Source organism: Lytechinus pictus, chromosome 18 (assembly GCF_037042905.1).
Source record: "Lytechinus pictus isolate F3 Inbred chromosome 18, Lp3.0, whole genome shotgun sequence".
Classification (NCBI taxonomy): domain Eukaryota; kingdom Metazoa; phylum Echinodermata; class Echinoidea; order Temnopleuroida; family Toxopneustidae; genus Lytechinus; species Lytechinus pictus.
In genome coordinates, this window is record NC_087262.1 from 25,018,321 (window position 1) to 25,034,244 (window position 15,924).

The following is a 15,924-nucleotide window of genomic DNA, read 5'->3' on the forward strand; positions in this document are numbered from 1 at the left end:
CATAATGCATCGATGCCTCGCTCGAGCAGGAATTGCTCTTCTTGTGATGGTGGAGACGGGGTTTCTTGAATCTCGAGATTAATCGCGAAGAGGGCCGATCGGGCTAAAATCTCAAGATTGAGCAAACTCGGGCTGATGCAGCACCGCCTTCTGTGACTAAAATTTATTCCAACTCAGGGAATCTTCTCTGCCTATTCCTGAATCATAAAGGTGGAATATTGATCCATGGTCATGGTCATGAACGCGTAAGACAAAAGGAGTGTTACACCATTACAGCCTTGAGATTATCTACATGTAAATATAGCTCTAAATTTGGCGGACAACCCGGCAGGTAGTTTGTTGACCACAACCAACTTGTGATGACTATTAAAAAGTTGCATGGATGGAACAATGGATTACACAAAGGCCTTCCAGATGACCAATAACTGACCACTTCCAGTATCAACATCCTATAGCATGAACCCACAGGGTGATGGTCAAATATTTCCTGAGAGATGACAGCCAGAACACGGCATATAGACAAAACATTTCTATACATACAGTAGAGTACAAATTTATTAGGGTGTGTTTATGCTTCCATTGCGAGGACAGAATCAGCGTTTTCAAACGTCGATTCAAAACGCCAATGGTAAACGTGGTTCTGGGAGTGCTGTTTATGCTTAACTTTTCAGAGGCGAAATCACGATCTCCAGCTGGCTTCGCATCGTAATTTTCGTTGAGCAGGAAAGCAAGGTCAAATTGGGCGCGCCCTTTTTCGAAAGTTTTTTTTTTCCGAGTGTTGTTATGGGGAAGGTACGTCGACTGTTATATAAACATCGAACAATTTCCGATGTTTTAGTCATTGCATGGAGCTTCTTGATATGGCCATATAATTTCCACCATGGTGAGGATAATAGTAAGAAAAAAATAAAGAATATTAAGTATACAAAATAATTAAATTTATATTTGTTTATGCTACTGGGGCATCTGGCGATGTCTCCTCATTATAACCCATGTTCCATTTTTTTTTGTGTGTGTAAAATCCGTCAATGTTCATCGAGATGACAAATTGGAAGAGTAATACTAGTAATAGTACTAAACATGAAAAACAAGGGAGATGAGAGGTAATTCCGTGGAGGTATAACATGCGACCATGGAGCAATGCGACTGTATTTGCCCGCGGATTTTCATCTCACCGGAAGCATGTACCAAATGACTTCATTTAAACACGTTTATGATCGTGGTTTTGTTTATACTTCCCCAGAAAGCCTGATTCTGGTCAAACGACGTTTACAAACGCCCCTTTTTGTGAGTTTACGATCGGCATTTTGAAACAACGTTTAAATGAAAGTAAGCATGGACGCAACCGTGTTTTGGACTAATCACGTTTGGAAATGCTGATTCTGGCCTGAAAAGTGGAAGCATAAACACGGCCTTAGAGTAGGGCACACATGATAGTAACATAAAATCAAGGTCTGATTCAGAAGTGGAGAGGTAGCCAAGGATGTTGTTGCAACTGGCAAATCACTCCAGTCAACGTGAATCACAAGGTTACAACTGATAGCAGTTTCACCTTGGAGACTCCTCCATAACTCCTACCAAAAAAAAATTAACTTGCCTAAAAGTCACAACAAAATTTCCTCATGCTTCAGCATATAATACCCCTTTCATAAACCCAATAAAATCCAATTATGCGGCTAATAGCAGCATAATTTGGTCGTAAAATCAGAGGAGGACAAGAGCTATCCGCATTATTCTGATGCTGCTATTATCGGGACAAGATTTTGAGTTTATGAACGTATTTCCAAATAATAATTGGAAATTTGATAATTGCCATGGTGCGGTCACAAGGTCACCCTTTTCCAACACAACCGCATTGGAGGGGACGTGTCCAGTTGTCATGACGATTATCCGCCTTTTTCAGGACGGGCGCTCGTAAAAATAATGCGGATAATTTTCGGAGTTTGTGAACGCAATTTTTATTGAATTATCCGCATTACCCCCCGGTACTCTTAGGCAGCTAATTGGAGGATAGGTTTTATAGCAATGGCAGAGAGATGTATTTCTGTGAAAATGTTGCATGAACTGTTTCCATGACTGCTGCAGATGAAAAAGGTCTCCAAGAGATCAAACATGTTTGATTTCTTGGGACTCCCTAGTCTCAAGACTGAACTCTTTGTACTTGAGAATATTCCCTATAACGTTCTTTATAGCGAGCACATGCTGGGAGGGGGGGGGGACCTTTTCCAAGTTTGTGTATCCTTTTATACGCTTTTCACACTGCACTTTTTTTCCTTAACCCCGGGAAATTGGTGGGGCTAAGGGGCGGTCTTAGCCCCACCAATTTCCCGGGGTTAAGCTTAGCCCACTTCGTTTTCACACTACGTTTTAGCAAAGTGGGCTAGCACGGTAAATAGTACGGTACTATCTGGCCCTGCAAAAAAGCAGGGTTAGCCGGCTTATTGTGGTGCTAGCACCACAATTGCGGTGCTAAGAGATGCAGTGTGAAAACGAAACAGGGCTAAGGAAAGTGGGGCTATGCATAAGCCAATCACGGAAGTCGAATTGCACGTTAATCACGCTCTGTATGGTAAAATCATCAATATTCATGAGCTGAGGGATAGTCCGGGGTAAAGGCATTATCCCCGGCTGAGCAGATAGTATGGGGTTAAGAAAGACAGAGTGAATCGAAAAAAAGATAGTATGGGGTTAAGGATAGTATGGGCTTAAGGAAATGCAGTGTGAAAAGCATATTAGAGATAAAGATCACTGATACTCAAATGGCAGAAGGTCACAGTGATTCCTTTGAAGAAAATTTTGCAGAAATCTTACCCTGGGGCTGACTCAACATCATCAGAGCAAACAGACAAGATCCGAAATAAAGAAGGTGTTTTTTGGTTAACATACAAGTACAGTGTTCTTTGTGATCACAGACAAACATTACCTAGCTATTGGAGAAAGTGTATTCAGGTTTGAAAATATGAATGAGTTGAAAACTGTAACGGTTATAAAACTAATAACCGGAAAAGCCTTGGTGCAACCATGACTACAAAAAGCTCTCCTCTCTCCTGTGCAGAGCTGCGACAAAATTATATTTATTATTTTCCCTGTATCTACTACTGAACAACAATAAAAAAAAATATATCAAACAACCAAAGCTCCTGAAAACAGGTGAGTCTTCTACATTTGTACATGTAATTGGAGATATGATGTGATGAAGTCATAGACACCGTTCTCACTACCTTCCTATAACTAATAGTGGAAACTAGTTTAGTGGAAAACGTGTAATGAGAGCGGTCGAAGCGATTTTGGAAGCGATCTTCCAAACTGGTTCATAAAACCACCTCGTGATGTAGTTTTGAAGATCGCTTCGCCTCGTTAAACTGGTTTTAGCGTAAGGGCACAACCATTCTTCGGGAAGCGATCTTCGCACATTTTGAGCGCACTACTCTGTACACTGTGTGTAGAATGCCTACGCTGCTGTTTCGAATTTCGTGCGAAATGTGTCACCCCACTGAGAGCGTTCCTATAGCAACAAGATCGCTTTACATGAAGTGACTTTAAAAACCACTTTCGGGTGATCAAATGGGAACGCTAGCAAAGCGATTTTCCAAACTGGTTTCCTGAACCGGTTTCCAGTAAACTTGTTTTAGAAAGCATGAGAACGGTGTCAAACACAGGTTGAGAATGCGTGCCTGTACTTACAGAATGATGTGCAGAGAAGAACATCAGGCAGTTATTCCTAAGTGTTGAATTCCAAATCATGTAGTCACCTTATTACAAAAGGTTTGGTGAATAAAATCTATCTCTTGTTTTGTAGAGTTCCAATGAATCCCACACATTACTCCTTAGTACATATATATTGTAAATAATGAAGATCTCCTCAGGTGGAGACCTCTTGATGTATTAAAAGATGGCGAATGACGTCTGTTCAAGAAGATATTGCAGAATTTGTTGTTTGCGGATGTACCCGGTGTTTATCTGTTCTTCAAACAGGTGACTAACAAGGGTTTGGCCTATAAACCGGCTGGATGCATTCCGGTCAAATCATCTCAAAATTGAATGTCAGCATGTGAAGACGAAAGGTCTAGTTTATACCTGAATTTTCATAGTGTACCTTAGGAGTGTCTGTCTGCAGGTAAAAATGGATAGATTTTCTTCATAATTTTGTTTGTTTATTTGTTATTTCATGTAATTTTTTTTCCCATGAGATAAGCTACTTGGGCAGGGTTGAATAAGATCTCATATTAATGAAGTTCAAGGACATGATAATATTTCACAAGCACACACAGAGCAATCATTAATAACCCATGGATATTTTGCATTATAATTTTGAAAAGGTTTAAATATTTCATAAACATATGATGAACGCCTATAATAAACTTGAAACATCAATGAAGGTCAATAATATGACCATATACACTGCAACATGATAATTTGTTTGACTGATTTTTCTAGGTTTTTTCATTTTTAATTTTCCTAACCAACTTCTTGTAAAGGTGCACTTGGCCTTATAATAAATAACCAGTCAGAGATGACATCTGTAGGTTGTAATGTAAGCAAAATCTTCAAGAAACATTATCTGATAATTGAAGATAACATTGCAATCAATCATTGAATTCAGTCCTACCATCAATTTTTGTAACCTTTTTTTCCTTGTAATCATTCACCAAAAGCATTTACCAACTACAATTTTACAAAATTTAGTTTCAAGTTATCTACAATGTATAAAAAATTTTGATGAGTATAAAGTGCAGTGCTTTCCCTTTCAAAAGAAACTTCCTGGAATTTACTCTGAAATTTCCTGGAATATGTTCTCCAGTCTTTCATAAGAAGTTATACTTCTCTTCTATACACAAAAAGATGAAATATAGGGCCCAGTGCCGAAATGAGCCAAAAATTTTGAGGGGCGAAATATGAACAGACGTATTGGGCAAAAGAATTGCGAGCGAATGAAGCGAGCGAGCAAAAATGTTGACATTTTCATTACAAAGATCCAACTTTGAGATAGATTTTTGACATAATATTCAGAAAATAATATCATTCTTGGAAATGATATCTTCCCGGAATTTCTCACTTCCTGAAATGATCTTGGAAAATAGCATAAGTTAACGGAATTGACTGGATTTCGGGAAGGTCAAGAGTGGAAGCCCTGATAAAGTGTGCAAACAGTGACCTCTGCTGACTGTACATATGTATGCAGTATTAAAATGTATGTAAACTTTGCGGTCTGGACCTCTACCTGAAAATTGGATGCCTACACTGTACACAAGCAGTTGTTATTGTCATTACCATACTTTGACCAAGAGCATTTAAAATGTAGGACAGCAATCTGTATTAATGGATTAAACATCTCATCATTCGGCAAATAAAAGGGCTATATATTGCAATTTTAAAAATTATTTTTTGAATAGAGTATTGAGAGCCATTTGTGGTGATGTCTTCAAAATTACCAAAATCAATGTATTTTTGGAAAAAAAATTGATAACAAAGGGCAAATTGCCCCTAAATGCCAATTCTGGCTACTAGGAAGGGCAATATCTTGTGCATTCGAGGGTTCACAAGACCAAGGTTCCTAGGTCCGATTACAGTAATTTCACCATGAAGTTGATAATTCTCATAGCATATTTTCTTTCATTAGGAATCTAGGATGTTTGTCTACATCAGTGGAAAAGTTTCCACTTTACATATTCTCGAATGAAAACGGAAATATAATCTGACATGTTGCGGATGATAACTGACATTAATTTGGTGAAACTTTGGTACATCGGGACAACATGATTTATACTTGAGTATCATTTCACTAATCACTTATCTTCTCAATCAGAAATATTTTGAGATTCACAAGAATTCAAATATTCCCCTGATTTTGAAACGATATATTTCAAGTCAATTTTTTTTTTTTGGGGGGGGGGAAGAAAAATCATGTAGTTTATGGCTAATTTGCAAGTGGGAAGATTTTCATGGGAAGGACCTGTTGGGCATTTTATCCGACAAAGTCTGTTTTATTTGACAGTTACCATAGTAACAGTCCTCACAAAATGCAATTGCATGATACATGTACTGTATGTAGCTAGCCCATTTTTTTTTTTTTTTTTTTTTTTTTTTTTTTTTTTAATAATTCAATTCAATTCTTTATTCATTCAAATTCAAATACAATGTAGGTTAATAAAAATGAATTATGCTCCACATCCCAATGCAACCCCAATGCAGGCTGCTACAGATAGGGTTTCTTGAATCACAAGATTTAATTTCTGAAAGGGACAATTCGGCTAAAACCATATCTGGCTAAAACTATAAGATTCAGCAAATTTTGGGCTAGTGGAGAACCACCATATAAAGAAAGCCTCCGGCCCATCTGAATTCAGGAAGATGTTTCACCTCTAAAACCTCAGCTAAGATTGACCTTTCTAAACTGACCTAGTAAAACGTGGCATCCTTCTTGGAAACATGGATCAGACAGAGACCCATCTCAATGTCATATGGTTAGCTGCCTTTCACTTTGAAACCAAAAGATCTACATTGGTTTCAAAGAGAAGGAAATGAAATGTCAGCTTGCATGAAAATTAGAAATGTATAGGCCTAAATGGACAGCATTCCTCATGTCCAAGCACTTGTCTTTCCTAACTGCTACTTCCCCTGCATACATGTAGGTTATAGAAGTCTAAATGACAATGATTCTTACAGTTTGCAATAGTATTGATGTACTTTTCATTACTTATCAGAAAAACTATTTTATTATCTTTGAATACTAAAAAAACTTACTAAAAGTGTAGGCAATGTGGATCAGGGGCGTAGACAACGGGGGGGATGAGGGGGATGCATCCCCCCCACCTCACAAGGTGGGGGGGATGGCATGTACAATCATCCCCCCCAGGTTTTGGGGAATGATATTTGGTTACTTGATAAGTCATAATGATGATAATAATAGTAATAATAATAATGATAACAATTATAATATTAATAATAATAATAATTATGATGATGATAATAATAATCCTCATCATTATTGTAATTGTGTTTATTGTTATTAGCCGCATTCACACGGTGAAAGCCAATTCAGACGGTAAAAAAAAGAAAATCTTACAAGTATTTTGTGGTTATCTTGTGGTTTGGAAACCACAAGATAACCACAAGATTAATCGCGCATATTTTGCAGTGCGCGCAATCTCGTGGTGTGGAAACGAAAAGATAACCACGAGTTTTGCGTGTTCAAATGGGGCAAACCACAAGAAAACCACAAGATACCTCTAAGATTCACAAATGGCCACAGAGGCTGTTTTCATTCATAACCACATACCCATATCATGACAACAAAGACTATACCTGCGTGTACACAGTTGACATTGGTTTTTTTTTCTGAAGAGGTGTAACAGCAAAATTCACAGAGATAAATAAATACGTAGTGTGGTTCAATATGCAATACTATGTGTCAGTCCATTCTGTATTCGTATACCACGGTGTGTAGATCTTGTCGATGTACAGGTCCATTCAAGGCGTAGTATGTGTGTTATGCGCGCACCCGTACTATGTGTGAGGGTGTGTGTGTGTGTGTGTGTGTGTTAAATTAAATCAAAAACAATTTATAACTTGTTTATAACTAAGCTACAAGAGCTATACAAGTTAACACTTAAGGATGGTCACAGTGATTTTGATTTTACTGATGTAGAAATTTGTAAATTATTTGAATATATCAGGAGTACAACTCTTATAAGAAAACAAAGGGAATTTCAGTTTATGCTTTTACATGGAGCAATATATACAAAAGAGCATTTGATGAGATTTGGTTTCGTGGGAGATAATTATTGTTCGTTTGGTTGTACAAAAACTGAATCGTACTTTCATATACTCATGGATTGCATAAAAGTTAAACCTCTTTGGCAATTTTGTATTGATCATTTTTGTTTAGCTGAATTAAGAACTTTGAATTGGAGGGAAATATTCTTAGGGTTACCTGGAAATTCTTGTAGAATTAAATGTGTCAATTCTGTTATTCTTTTTATTAAATATGCAATTTTTAAATCCAGAGCTGAAGGCCGGGTACCGTCATTTATTAAAATACACAAATATATAACGGGTTGTATAGAAGAAGAAAGACGCCTGGCAACGAAGTCAGGCAAGTTAAGTTTACATTTGCAGAAATGGGATGAACTGAAGGTGAAAAGGGATTTGAATGTGAACAGGTGGGATGTGTCTAGTGTGGTGCGAGTGTGAATCCTGGTGTGTATGTTGATGTTTTTTTCTTTCTTTTTACTAGTTCTTTTCAATTTCCCCTTCTCTTGTATCAATATGATTTGCAGGGTTTTTTTTTCTTTCTGTATCCTATTGCGCCAAAATGTTAAACGTTCATTATGCAGATTTGTATATATTATGTTTGTTTACGTATGCGTGGTATGTGCATGTGTGTATGGGTGTTAAGGTGGGTGTGTGTATGTGTGTATAATTATGTAAAGTTATGTTGAAGCCTGATTTAAAATGGGATGCAATGATAATACATTTAGGTTGATTTCTGTTTTCCTGCAAATCATTTATATAGCCATTTAACATTAATTATTATTGAAATACATAGAGGGTTGGGGACTCGGTTGAGTTATTTTTTTCAGATATAAAAGTATAATTTTAAGGAGTTTCATTCCGTCCTTATTTGCTTCAGTTCTTGTTAAATATATATGTACTTTTTTGCATATCCTTGTTGATATGAAATGAAGATTTGTATTTTGTTTTGTATTTATCTGCAGTTTATGTAATTCATTTGAATGAAATCCTTAATAAAAACATATTGAAAAAAAAAAAAAAAAAAAAAAAAGTGTGTGTGAGTATGTGTGTGTGTGCGTGCGCGCTTGTGTGTGTTATTTTACCTCATTAAGTATGCATCAGATTGCACGATTTCAAGTTCAAAATTGCAAAAGCTCCCTACCGTGGGAGGGGGGACACCCCCCTCCCACACCCTCCCCCCGCTCGGTCGCTTCGCGCCCTCACTAGCGTTGGCAGCCCAGTCATCCCCCCCAGGTGTACGAACCTGTCTACGCCACTGATGTGGATAAAAAACCAGCAAACAGGTTGAACTTGAAGAAACAAATGTTTTAAAAGTAAAAACTCACAGACCCAATTTGACAAAAGTGGTTTTGAACCCATACACAGGCCCTAATCCTTCATTCAGCAAGTATAGATACTGTCAATGCAGGCTTTTGTATCAGCATGCCTGTTACTTCATAAACGAGCCAGCTGTAAATGGGATCATTAATTATGTGTGTATCGTGGCAACAATCATAAACTGAATACTTTGGCAAAAATTGTGACATTTCTACATAACTAATTCGTGAAGCCTCGACAAGAGGCTACACTGTTAATTGCACTAAAAAAACAATAAAGGAAGGATGAAATGATAACGGGATGGGGGGGGGGGTTACTCTGAAATTCCTAATCAGTAGGCCCCCACACAATAGCAGGAAAAGTGATCAGAAACCCTGCACAATGACCGTTGAACTTGATCTAAATCCCACAACAGGAAACCTAAAACCCAGACTATGAAGAATTTGATGTGTCTCGACATTTCCCCTGAGTGTGATTTTTCATGTTTTGATGGAAAATCATTTCAAAACTAATTGTATTGCCTCCATAGTATAGTAGTTTTAGCAAGTTTACATATTTTTTTAAAATAGTTCAACCCAAATAAATTTTCTCATTACATCTGCTTATTGAATAAGGAATACACAGAATCTGCCCATATTCTCAACATAAAAGTTTGTATATAGGCCTAGGCTATAGCCTAATAGGCTAGGCCTCTATACATGTACATGTATAGAGGGAGGCAGTGTAGCTCAGTCGGTTAGAGCGCCTGTTCTGGATAAGATCGTAGATCTCAACGTGCGTGGGTTCGAGTCCCGCAGCATGCCGGAAGACGTCTAACAAAAAAAAAAATGATGCTAGCGTTGTGTGTTAGTGTGCCTCACCGCTGTGTTCAGTGCGGGTGTGAATGCAGTTGGAAAACACTCCGTCCATCGGAAAGGACGCAAATGTTGGTCCCGTGTATAGGAGAGTCACAACCTATGCACGTTAAAACCAATACACTAACCGTCAAAGAGTAGGGTGTTCACCTAGTGTATTGCACCTGCTAGTCCCCAGTACTACAATACTGCAAGAATCTTCAGGATTGAAGGAGGCAATCAGTGTAGCTTGAAGAAGAACCATGCACATGCACTGTATTTTGAACAAATTTTAGTGGATCATTGACAAAATTGGTGAAAATAAAAATGATATAATGATAAGACCTGGATTTGACCTTTGACATCCCTGATTAAACAGCCAACCATAAATGGCAAAGTGTAGAGTGGGACGAAACCAAATTATCATAACAGGATGTTATTCTTTCCCTTGTGTAAGTTCACAAATTCTAATCAGCATGGCAGGAAATTGTCTTAAAAGTCAAGTCCACCCCAGATAATTGTTGAATTGAATCGACAAACATAACGCTTAACATTTCATCAAAATCGGAAGTAAAATAAAAAAGTAATGACTTCGCTTATATTTCACAAAACAGCCAAACGCACAACTCATTGATATGCAAATGAGAGAGTCGATGATGCCCCTCACTCACTCACTATTTCTTTTGTTTTTTATTGTTTGAAAACTTTGAATTATACAATATTTCAAATTTTACAGATTTGACAATAAGGAGCAACTTGATGTAACCATGAATTATTAAAATAATGGTAATTCCACATGTTCAGGGAGGAATAAAATTTTGTTTCACATGACAATAAGGAGAAAATAAGAATATTTCATACAATAAAATACAAAAGAAATAGTGAGTGGGTGATGTCATCAGTCTGCTCATTTGCATACTGACCAGGATGTGCATAACTGTTTTTGTGAAATAAAGCAAAACTTTGAAATGTCATAACTTTCTTTACATCCGATTTTGATGACATTTTCAGGGTTATGCTTATTTGATATTTCTCCTTTTATTCAAATCAACTTTTTGTTAGGGTAGACTTGTCCTTTAAAGGTAGTTAGTTGCGGTAAACACTAATATCATGAGAAAGTCTGTAAAATAAAGTACATCATCATACATCATACTACACCATTCTACATCTCTATCTGCTAGTTACATACTCTAACTGCACTTTGTGAAATCATGAAATCTAAACCTGAAAAACAATCACACTGAATATCGCCAACAAAGATTAAGCACATGTGGGAAGTGTATTATTATTGCTTGGAAATAGACCCAACAATTTTGCCAGAATATTGCGCTTATTTTGTTAATTTCCCAGCAATTACACAACAGATTCCTTCGGCACAAAGTTTTTATTCATACATACAGCATGGAGCTTAAATACAGACACTTGGGTAGTCATTTTATTGGATTCTGTACGAACTCACTTTTAAATCATCACCACAACTGGGATTTACCTTAAACTCATGTACCAAATACACAGTAGGGCCTATTTATGTACAGTGTATGTACCAGGTATATGCTTTCCTTTCATGTTACCAAACAAAATATACATTTCCATACTAACACAATGATCTTTAAGCATTAGACTGGAAAGGAACTACATTTAGCCTAGTAAAAAAAAGAAAAAAAAGAGTAGAAATAAATAAAAAGAGAAAAGGAAATATTGCCATAATTGAAGAGTGGACAGTATCTGTGGAATCATCCTGAAAAAGAGCTTCCTATGAGGATTCAAGGGCAGGCTAGCTACTAGGGCACTCTAAAGGTGGTGCTGCACCAGCCAGAGTTTGCTCAATCTCCAGATTTTAGCCCCATCGGCCCTCTTTGCAATTAATCTCGAGATTCAAGAAACCCCGTCTCCACAATCACAAGAAGAGCGATTCCTGCTTGAGCGAGGCATCGATGCATGATGGTCTGACGCCGTGAATAATCTCGAGATTGTTCAGATCGGGATAATTTGCCGGATCAGAAATAGGATTTTGTGCAGATGTTCCAGATTTGCCAATAACAATTCAATTAGGACATCATTGTTTGAAAATTATGATAATTTTAAAGTTGAGATAAATGCAATGGAGAACCTTGAACATCCTCCTATTAATGTGGCAAGATGTGTGATGTCACACAGTAAGTACAAACATGTAGGTCACTCAATTCCGCTCTTTTATTCAATCTAGAGACGTGTCGTTAAAGTACAAAACCAAAGAAACTTTCAACTATGCACAAATCATATTTCATGTTACACTAATCATACAGCACATCACCATGCCAGAAATATCAAGTGTTTTCTCCGAAATGTCTGCTAACATTTTTCTTGGTTGTAATGAAATGATGAATCCATTCTCATGGGCTTTGGGAAAAATAGATTAGTCATTAGAACAGTACAATGAACTACTAAATGTTGTCTGGCTAATGAATCTCACATTATACGTAAAATGTGTTTCTTATTCTAGTCTCTTGGCACAGACCCTGAAAAACTTTGATCAACAAGTTGATCTTGAAACAAGACTAGCACAAATACAACTGGGCATTATGGCATGCGCCTATAATCCAAGCTACATAGGGAAGTTATGTAAATTGATGGAGAGTTTTAGGTTAGAGTCTAGGGGTGCGTTTATCCGCCACTTTTTTACCCTAGAATCATGATCTGAATCATGATTCAAATCACGATTCTGCAGAATCACGATTGCGTTTTATAGTCGAAATTGAATATAATCATGATTAGAATCACAAACATGAAACACGAAAAAAGGGGCGTTTGGAAAGACGTTTCTGCAGAATCACGTACGAAAATGTTAGAATAAACGATATCGTGATTACAATCATGATTCTATGACCTCACTGTTGTGTCGGGCTATTTTCGGTTTGACTCTTGCCAAGCTCAAGGCGCTCTATATGTTCATCGTATGTACATGATTATGTACTACGCATGCATTTTTTATCATGTTCAAGTTCTGTGTTGGTCATCGCATCGTCCACTACTTTTCATTTTTTGGTCATGTCTTCAACTTCAAGTTCTAGTAAATGAATTATCTGGACAGACAATGATCTCAGTTGTTGTTGAGTATACAGTATCAATATTAAATTGGATCTACGCTGAAATTCACTTCCGAACACCATTTTGGATAAATTAACAAGATGAATAGAAGCATATAGAAGTAAACAAAATGAGGTATAGACTGAATTCTGGAAGCAAAAGATTTTTCGAGAGCCGAAACAGGTGCGAAAAACTTCCTCTGTCAAACTGCGCACTAGTGATGCGCACTGGATTGGCCCGAATCTGAGGAGAAACGGCATTGGAATGAAGGTCGTCTAAACGCTGATTCTGTGATATTGTGATTCATGTTTGAGTTTTGAATCATGATTCAAATCATAATTCAAATCATGATTCTGGCTTGAGGTCGCATAAACGCAGCCCAGATCACCTTGGCCACGTCCTCTGGATGCAGATAAAAGGTCGGTCCCATATGTAAATAATCATATCTGACTGGTACAAATCACACATTCACACACTCCCCAATACATGTACATAAAAGGAAACTGTCTCCAGGGGAAAGATTGACTTAAAGGAGAATGAAACCTTTGGAACAAGATAGCTTGTGTAAAAACAGAAAAATCAAAGAAACAGATCAATGGAAGTTTGGGGAAAATCGATCAAATAATGAGAAAGTTATGAGCATTGCCGATGGGAGGATCTCCATAGCATTAGTGATTGCAATATTCAAATGCTCATAACTTTCTCATTATTTGTCCGACTTTTCTCAAACTTTCTTTGTTCTTATTCTTAGATGTTCCAAAGGTTTCATTCTCCTTTAACAAATGTTGATGGAAGATGGATCCACATATTTCCATCAGTGGGACACTCTGGTACTGGTGTAGAAGGGAGGCTCTTCTTGCTTTGACTGTTTCTCATTCAGTCAATACAAATCAATCTCTTACAAAGAAAACCTGGTTTCTGTTGGTTAGATCACCTGTTTTCAACAAGATTGTATGACCTCAACTAATGTTGGGAGCTCAGAAAGTTGGAGGGTATTAGAGGCCGTTCTCATTACGCTTTCTAAAACTAGTTTACTGGAAACCGATTCAGGAAACCACTTTGGAAGATCGCTTTGCTAGCATTCCCACTTGATCACACGAAAGTGGTTTTCAAAATCACTTCACGTAAAGCGCTCTTGTTGCTATGGAAACGCTCTCAGTGGGGTGACACGTTTCGCGCGAAATTTGAAACCGCAGCATAGGCATTCTACACCTGTCGTGTGGAGTAGCGCGCTCAAAATGTGCGAAGATCGCTTCCCGAAGAACGGTTGTGTCCTCACTTACGCTAAAACCAGTTTAACGAGGCAAAGCGATCTTGAAAACTACATCGCGAGGTGGTTTTCCAAACTGGTTTGGAAGATCGCTTCCAAGACCGCTTCGACCGTTCTCACTACGCGTTAAACCAGAGCTTCCAAGTCTCCCGGATCCTGCGGGAGAATACTAGATCTCGATCCAATCTCCCGTTCTCCCGACCCCATGCCAAAATCTCCCGGATAATTGTGATTTTAGCTGTTAAATTGTAAAATTCATACAAACGACTGTTTTACGAGTCTAGCATGTTCAACTCCCTTTACACCCACGTAGAAACTCCTTATCACATTTTCATTTTACCCAGTTACTTTTACCAGTTTTTGTATAATCGTACATTGATTTCCAATGTAAATGAAGATAATTTTACCGAACGACTGGTGAATTAGTCTAACAAGCAATTTTTTTTTTCTGGTTCTGCAATGTGCATGTGCGTGATGGAAACACTTTAGCGGCACTCCATGCCTATGCCCCCCGACGCGGCACTGCCTGGTCTCCGGCAGACTGCGCCGCGGCAGGAGGCTATGCGAGAGGGGAAGTCCGATGTATTTTTCGGAAGCTTGTGTGCGCTTTATTCGAGCTGAAACTGTGGATCAACGATGGGTTACTATTATAATTACACCCTGACTTTTAGGAAGAATTTTATTGACAATCCTGAAGAACAGAAGCAAAGTGGAGATTTTTTTTGCCTACTTTTACTTGGGTTGATCGGATTCGAACATTTTCTCTTTCGTGAGTGAGCTAGCCTGGCGCTGGCTGGCTGTGCGTGCTTGCTACAAAAAGGCAATTTTCACAGGAATCCCTCGGCCCTCAGACTTTAAACAGGCCACATATAAGTCTTTACAGGGCCAGGCAAGCTCATCTTCCACTACTGCAGCCCTTTCCCCCTCTGGACAATAAAGGTATTTTCTTGTTGAATGCATTCTTTTGTGAATCATTTTATGTTCTACTGTATTGCCTGAAATCAGGCTTGAACTTATTTTTTTAGTCAATGACAGACAATTCATCATTTCATGAAATCTCTCTAATGTGCATTTAATCTATGTGCCAAAAGTTTTGATGGTTTAGACAGCTGTCGGATACTATCAAATGTTGTTTCTTAATGAGTTTTGCTACCCAAAACTCCCGTCCGTGGGACATTTCGCCGCGCGCTCCCTCACAAAATCATACCTCCGCGAAATCTTCTGGATTCTATCATCCCAATGTTGGCAGCTCTGGTTAAACTAGTTTCCACTAAACTAGTTTCCAGTAAACTAGTTTTAGGAACGTAGTGAGAAGAACAGCCTCTTAGTTTCCTTAATATATTGCTGGGTGCGAAAATGCACTGGCACTAGAATACACTGAGCAAGGCCAGGCTTCGATGTATCGCTAGAGCTAGCTCCCGGGGGGGGGGGGGGGCCACTTCCATCGACGAGTGGATACCATGCGCCACTATGGGGTCTCGAAAAGCACCCTAAACACATATTTTCCATATTCTGAAAATGCACCCCTAAACAAGTATTGGCGTGTGAAACCCTACCCAACAAGTTTTGGAAACAAAACGATACTCTTGGCAAGTGTTCCCTGAAATGAACCCCTAAACAAGTACAGCGATATTTTATTGTTATGTCACGGGCCCGTCGGTCGTCGGTTTTACCTTTACGCAT